This window comes from Lagopus leucura, unplaced genomic scaffold (genome assembly GCF_019238085.1).
Source record: "Lagopus leucura isolate 7727_CA_CO unplaced genomic scaffold, USGS_WTPT01 Super-Scaffold_100004, whole genome shotgun sequence".
Classification (NCBI taxonomy): domain Eukaryota; kingdom Metazoa; phylum Chordata; class Aves; order Galliformes; family Phasianidae; genus Lagopus; species Lagopus leucura.
In genome coordinates, this window is record NW_024962264.1 from 68026733 (window position 1) to 68033384 (window position 6652).

Genomic DNA, 6652 nt, shown 5'->3' on the forward strand with positions numbered 1-6652 from the left:
TTAGATCTAAAAACTAAGACAGGGAAGGCTTAGGTTAGATATTAGGAAGAAGTTTTCCACCCAGAGGGTGGTGAGGCCCTGGAACAGGTTGCCCAAGGAGGCTGTGGATGCCTCATCCCTCGAGGCATTCAAGGCCAGGCTGGATGTGTCTCTGGGCAGCCTGGTCTGCTGGTTGGTGACCCTGCACATAGCAGGGGGTTGAAACCAGATGATCATTGTGGTCCTTTTCAACCCAGGCCATTCTATGATTCTATGAAATCTGAAGATTACTTGCTGATTTTAACAGAGTTGAGCCATTTTCTGGAGTCTGATGCTCATCAGCCGCTTGAAGGCATGGGATCAACCACATCATTTAGTGGTGGCCTTCTGTAGTGCTCACTTTGTGCTTTGCCGAGATAGTCATTTTTTGCTCCACTTTTGCTTGCTGTCTGTGAGAGAACAATTTCTCTTAGAAATCACATGTAGCTGAAGGTCACAGAGTCTGGTTCTGTTCCCCTCACACTGCCTCTGAAGCTTGACAGGAGCCACACTGTGTCTAGGAAATAATATCTCCGCCCCTCATTCAGAGGCCATCTCAGATGGAAAATCACGAATGCCATAATGAATAACCACAGGGTTGAGGAAACCTCCCAGTGGAGGCAGGCTCCACTGCTTGTTAATGAGTCCAATCATTAGGGTGAATTTAATGCCATTTCTGAAGTTCTGTTCCCCATTACTCCTGGCTTTGTTTAACTACGAGCTGAAGAAGACACGCTTCTCCAGATGAAGAAGCTGAGATCAGACTTCCTTGCAGAGGGCTGATGATGCTAATACCCTTTGCATGAGCTTGCTTGGAAGACAATTTTTCAGTTTTTCTCCAGTGAAGATGACGAACCAGAACAGCAGGACAAGGCAGCACAGTGCACTGTGACGTGTGCAGGGAGCTGAACACAGGACTGGGGATTTTCTGGGGCTACATGGGTCACTTTGCTATTCTCCAAACAGTAATTAAAGCCAGACACTGGAATGGGAAATGAAGTCTCAATTTTTCACAGTGGATGTGAAAAACTCTAAGGGCAGTAGAGTCCTCTCTTGCTTCACTTCTTGAGATCAAAGCTAAGTCTTTCTGCAAGAGATGCTAAAGGCAAATATAAGCTAGCAGCCTCTTTGCAGAGCTAGTAGGGTGATATGAAAAGGTCTGTTCAGATCTTTTTAATTTAATAGGTTTTTTTTCCAGCCTTTACAGTTATGATTGTATTGATTTAACAAAAAGTACTAAAGGACACTATCCCACAAATTAATTTAACATTAATTTTCTCTCATTTGAAATCACAGAATCATGGAATATTCCAAGTTGGAAGCATCATTGAGTTCGACTCCTGGCTCCACACAGGGCCATCATGTCATCTTTAAGCAGAAATAAAATACAACAAAACATGCAGAAAAAGGAAGACTGACTACTCTTTTGCATGAAGCCTACAGTGGGCTCTGGAGATTTGTTCGTTGCTTTTCAGATCTTTTATATGCTTACAGATTTGGGTAAAGTCTCATGGGGACGACATAGCTCACAAGCACACCTGTAGGCATGAGGCTTTGGAAGACAAGGTGAAGAACCAAAGTACTATCAAGATGGAACTGACCTTTTCTGACCCACCAAAGGCTGTGTCCATTAGGGTATTAGATTTACAGCTCCTCCCAAGTTAAATATCTGAAGTGAAAAGATGAAAGGATGACAAAGCACATAACATGGAACAACTCAACGTGGAGAAATTCAACGTGGAGAAACTATTCTCCTGGGAAAAGAAGCAAAAGGGATGGAACAATTTACCTTTGGTGGAGCTTGGCTCCAGGGAACGGATGAGAGTGTTGGGAAAGAATGAAACAATCTGGTCTTCTCAGGAGAGGCAATGTCTGGGCACAACTAGATAGAGCAGATAGCAGGTCCAGAGCAAGAAGGAGAATGAACACTCAGATCATCAGATATCAAAGGGGCCAATTTAGGAAACACATCACAACCACATCTGGAAGAAAAAAAGAGTTGACAGCTTTTTGTTGCTGTTGGAAATAGATGTATAATGGTCAACTCCCAGAGGACCCAGACAGCATTTCAGCAGTTTTAGAAATTCATGGAATCGGATGAATTTCACAGCAAAGCATTGCAACGTGAGCTTAGATCAGGGAGAGATTGTGTGAGAGCACAGTCTGCCAGAGAAAAAATACCACTTCCATTTCTAAAGCAAAACAACAGTCTTTGGGAAAGCTTGTGTAGCCTCACCAACAGTGAGCAGAGACCTGCTGAAGAGAGTTGTGAGCCCTCCCTTTTGATGGCCATGGAGCAGCTTTGATTTGGCATTAGCAGCGCTGCTCAGTGATGCTGAGCATCTGATGATCACTCCTGCTGGTCCTCAGGCAGGGGACTGTGCACAGTCATAAGGTGGTGTGACCCCCTGATGTAGTTTCTCCCAAAGTCTGAGTGAAGGAACTCAACTATGTTGAAGCATCACAACAGGGAATGAGCCTTGTTGCATCTCTGTAAGATCCTCTCCATGGAGAGCCGCTGACCTTGTGGTTCAGTTCTCATTGTCCTGATGGACAGCCTAAATGAGAAGAAATCTGGGCAAGTGATCTGTATCATCATTTCCCATTAAGGTCTCAGCTGCCAGCTCCGTGTCCCTGGCTTTTGGGATGCCTCTGTCTGCCCTCCAGCCACTGCGTTTTGCAATGCTGTGTTTGTTTATACTGAGGACACTTCTGTTGTCAGATCTTTCTTAGCTGCTCCATGGGGGCATTTACAGATGAAGATCTTGATGTGTATCTTGGGGTGAAGGAGGTGCCCCCATTTCCTGAATTTGGGAATGACTCAGAAATACCTTGTTCAGGAGTCTCAGACCCTTTGCAATCAGCAGAAAACACCGGGTTCACCAGTGAGTCCTCTTAGTGGCTCATATTTACTGAATGCATAAAGTCCCAGGAGCACAGAAATGCCTTGTTTGTTCACTTAGAGATGAAATCCTACAGTCTCTGACCACCGGGCAAGCATTCCTTTTGTGACTCAGCCTACAGCTCTGTCAGTTGCCAGTGTTTCCAGCAAGCTGTGACTAACTGAACTGCTGACCATCCAGGTTGCCCAAGGAGGCTGTGGATGCCCCATCCCTTGAGGCATTCAAGGCCAGGCTGGATGTGTCTCTGGGCAGCCTGGTCTGCTGGTTGGTGACCCTGCACATAGCAGGGGGTTGAAACCAGAAGTTCATCGTGGTCCTTTTCAACCCAGGCCATTCTATGATTCTGTGATTCTATGATCTCATCAGCCTTTGGTCACAAAATGGAGGTAGGAGCCCTGGTTCACAGTTCCCACCACATCCCCCCAATCCCCAGGCCCTTCTCAGTGACCCTCTCCATGAAGCCAGCCTGTGCCCATGCTGTCAACCACATTCTTGGCCACGTTCAGGTGCATCCTCCTTGCGTGGCAATGAAAGAAGCAGTATTTTTCTCTATCACAAAATTCCTTCCTTCATCCTTTATGACTTCCCAGCTTTTTTTGTCATCTGAAGGGTTTTATCAGTGGTGAATGTATGTTTTCTTCAGGTCATTAATTCAAACATTAAATAGCATGGAAATGCTCTCTGCCCAACCCCAGTGGAAACATGGTCACTGTATTTATTACCACATTTGCAATGACCCTTTTAATCTTATTAATTAGCTCCTTTGTAAACCATTTAACATCTTCTACACGCCCTGTGTACTATTCTAGCTCTTATTCAAATTAAAAACAGGGCTGAGCTGAAGAACCATTTTCTGCAATTTTTTGACAAAACCTATAACACCAACGTTGTTACCATTCTTAAAAAAATTTGGTAATCTTATTTTTTAAACAAGGCACCAAATTCACTTGACAGTGTTACTACTTGGCTTTAGTTTTGCTACCCTCCTTTAATTTCCTTCCTCTATTAATTATCCTCCTTTAATTTATTGCATCCTGTGTGAGATTCTGTATTATTTTGCCTGGGACTGATGCCAGGCTAACAGACTTTCCTAGGATATCCCATTTACCTTGTGAAAAACACAGTTACGACGTTAGCCGGACTCTCGTCTTTCAGAACCACCCAAAACAACTAAAAAACCCACAACCATCATTAATGTTCCAGAGACCTCCTCTGGTTTTTAAAACTCTTGGGTGCAGTTATTCAGATGCAGCCGTGTCAGGAATTAATAGTTGCCTGAGCCCCCATTAGGGGGTTACTGTTGGAATGGAAAGCATTTCACCATCTAGGTGTAATCCGTGATTGCATTATCTAGCTATCCCCAAGTACAGAGCAAAAATATTTATGGAACTTTTCTGCCTTCGTTATTATCGACACTGTTTTCCATTTCAATTATCTGGTAATGGCTCAATATAATGGCTAACTTTTTTGTTTGGTTGTTTTTTTTGTTTTTTTTTTTTCTTTTAACATCATTTTAAGACTCCACATTATACTCAATTCTCCTGACCCTTGATCTCTCCTCACATCCTCTGTGACCACGGCTTAATCTTCCTTTTCCACCAGAAAGACACCCAAGATGAGAAGTAGCATCAGGTTCTCCACAAGTTAAGGGGTCAACAGCAGAGGGGATACTGAGCTGCTCCCTCCAGGAGCACACTTTGCACCTTTCCTCTCCATGCTTTGATGTGTCTGGCTTTGTCTCTCTGTCTCTGCACCAACGGTCCCAATGGTTGTGTGTTGCACAAGGAACGTGTCACGGGCACAAGAGCTGTTACAGACAGTCCCAGAGCCATCTATGAGATAATAAGGAGAGAGTTATCTCTCCATGCTGGCCCTGTTCTGCTGGATAAACCTCCTTAAATGTCTGCTATGTATCCATGTTACAAATTGGAGCACTGGCCTTCTAGGTGATTGCTCCAGTGGCATGGAGCTGGTGTGCTCTTAGACCTACATTGTGTATTCAGAGCAAATGTGTTCTCTGGGATGTGGTTTATTTGGCATTATTGGTGGTAGGTAAGCGGTTGGACTTTTGATCTTACAGGTCTTTTCCAACCTTAATGATTCTATGATTCTGTGATCCAAATATCTTCCAGTGTTTGGGGTTTGGTTTGGTAAAATATTACATTTCATTTTGGAAAGGGATACATCAGAAATACAAAAGCTGCAATGGAAAAAAAGAAAATCAAACTGATTCACACTCAGTGTAACGCACTTGAGTAGGAGTGTTATGAGTAAAAAAGGTAAGGCCTTGGATGTTAATAGGAAGGGTTTATTTCTGCTCAAGGAATATTTGATCAAGACAGCAACTAAGTTATCTTCAAAGCCCCTGGAAAATGATTGCAAGGGAGAAGGTACAACAGACTCTTATTTGAAACACTCTTTCATCTTTGTGTTTTATTCCAAGCCCTTCAGTGCCCAGATAAAGTGGGCAGAGCCACCTCGCCTCCTGCACAGCCTTTCAGCCTGTTCTCTGCATGAAGGCAGCCCAGAGTCTCCCCTTGTAGCAGTCCTCAAACAATGCTTCTACCAACATAAAGGGAAGAGATGCTAAACAAAAAGAGACCAAAACAATGGCCAAGGAGAGTCCCATGTCCCACTTAGAAGCTCTTGAGCAGCTGCTTTGCTGAAACTGGCTGTAACCCTACAACCCTTGAGCTGACCAGCACATGGGAATTTGGACGTATGTAACACACTTTAATGTGAAAGCAGAACTAAGACAAGAGTGAAACTGCAATAAATATAATCATTATCCAAAATGTTAATTCTTAATAAAAAGAAGAGAAAATGTAGAGGGAGAAAGGCTTCAGCTTATGCCTCTTTGCAGACTACTTTTAACGTACTTTGAGAGGTTCAGACCTATCCTATGTTCTGTCCTCTGGAAAGAAAAAGCTCCAGGGCAGTATGTAATGGGGATGGGACACATTGCCAGGATCTCTTGTCAGTGGGAAGGAACTAACTTACAAACAGATGAGAAAGTTTCTCCCTGGAAGAGGTAGGGCAAGGAGGAGATTCCCACCATCCACCATGTTTATCACTGCAAATCCAGGTAGACTAGACAGACCGGGTGACTTAAGCTTTCAGCATGCAGTGTCCACTTCTGAAACAGACCCATATCTTCCTTTGTTGAAGAAGTCCATCAAGGACAAAGGCAATGATTCAGAGGTTCAATGAGTTCATGCAAGAAGTCTCCATCTGGTTCCACATCCTGACCCCAGGTGCAAAAGGACTGCGGTGAAGGTGAGCAGTGTCCTCCTGGGCTGATTTCCTTCCATTCCTATGAAAATGGTCACTGGATTGAAGGTAGGAAGGATGTCTCAGATGTGTGGGTGAGGTCTAAGCTCTTGGTGGGCTCTATCTCCTCGTGCAAAGCTTTTCTAATGGAAAAAATCTGAAATAAATTCCTGGCAAGGCTGGCAAGGAACCCAACACACATAGCAAACCCTTCCTCATTTTGATCATCCCACCAGGGAAGCTCAAAGAGTAAAATGAAGCCATGGTCATGTAGGTGTTTGCTCCTTTTTTTAGCATACACAGCTCTGCAATGAGCTTGTTGCTCAGAGAAATAAGCAAAACCAGGAGACCTAATGTATGTGGCTACCACCTCAGAGAGCAAAAAACAAAGCAGCCATGTGCAGCTAAAACCCAGCCTCTAGAAATGGAGAGCTGCAGAGCTGGGAGGTGTTCTATACTGC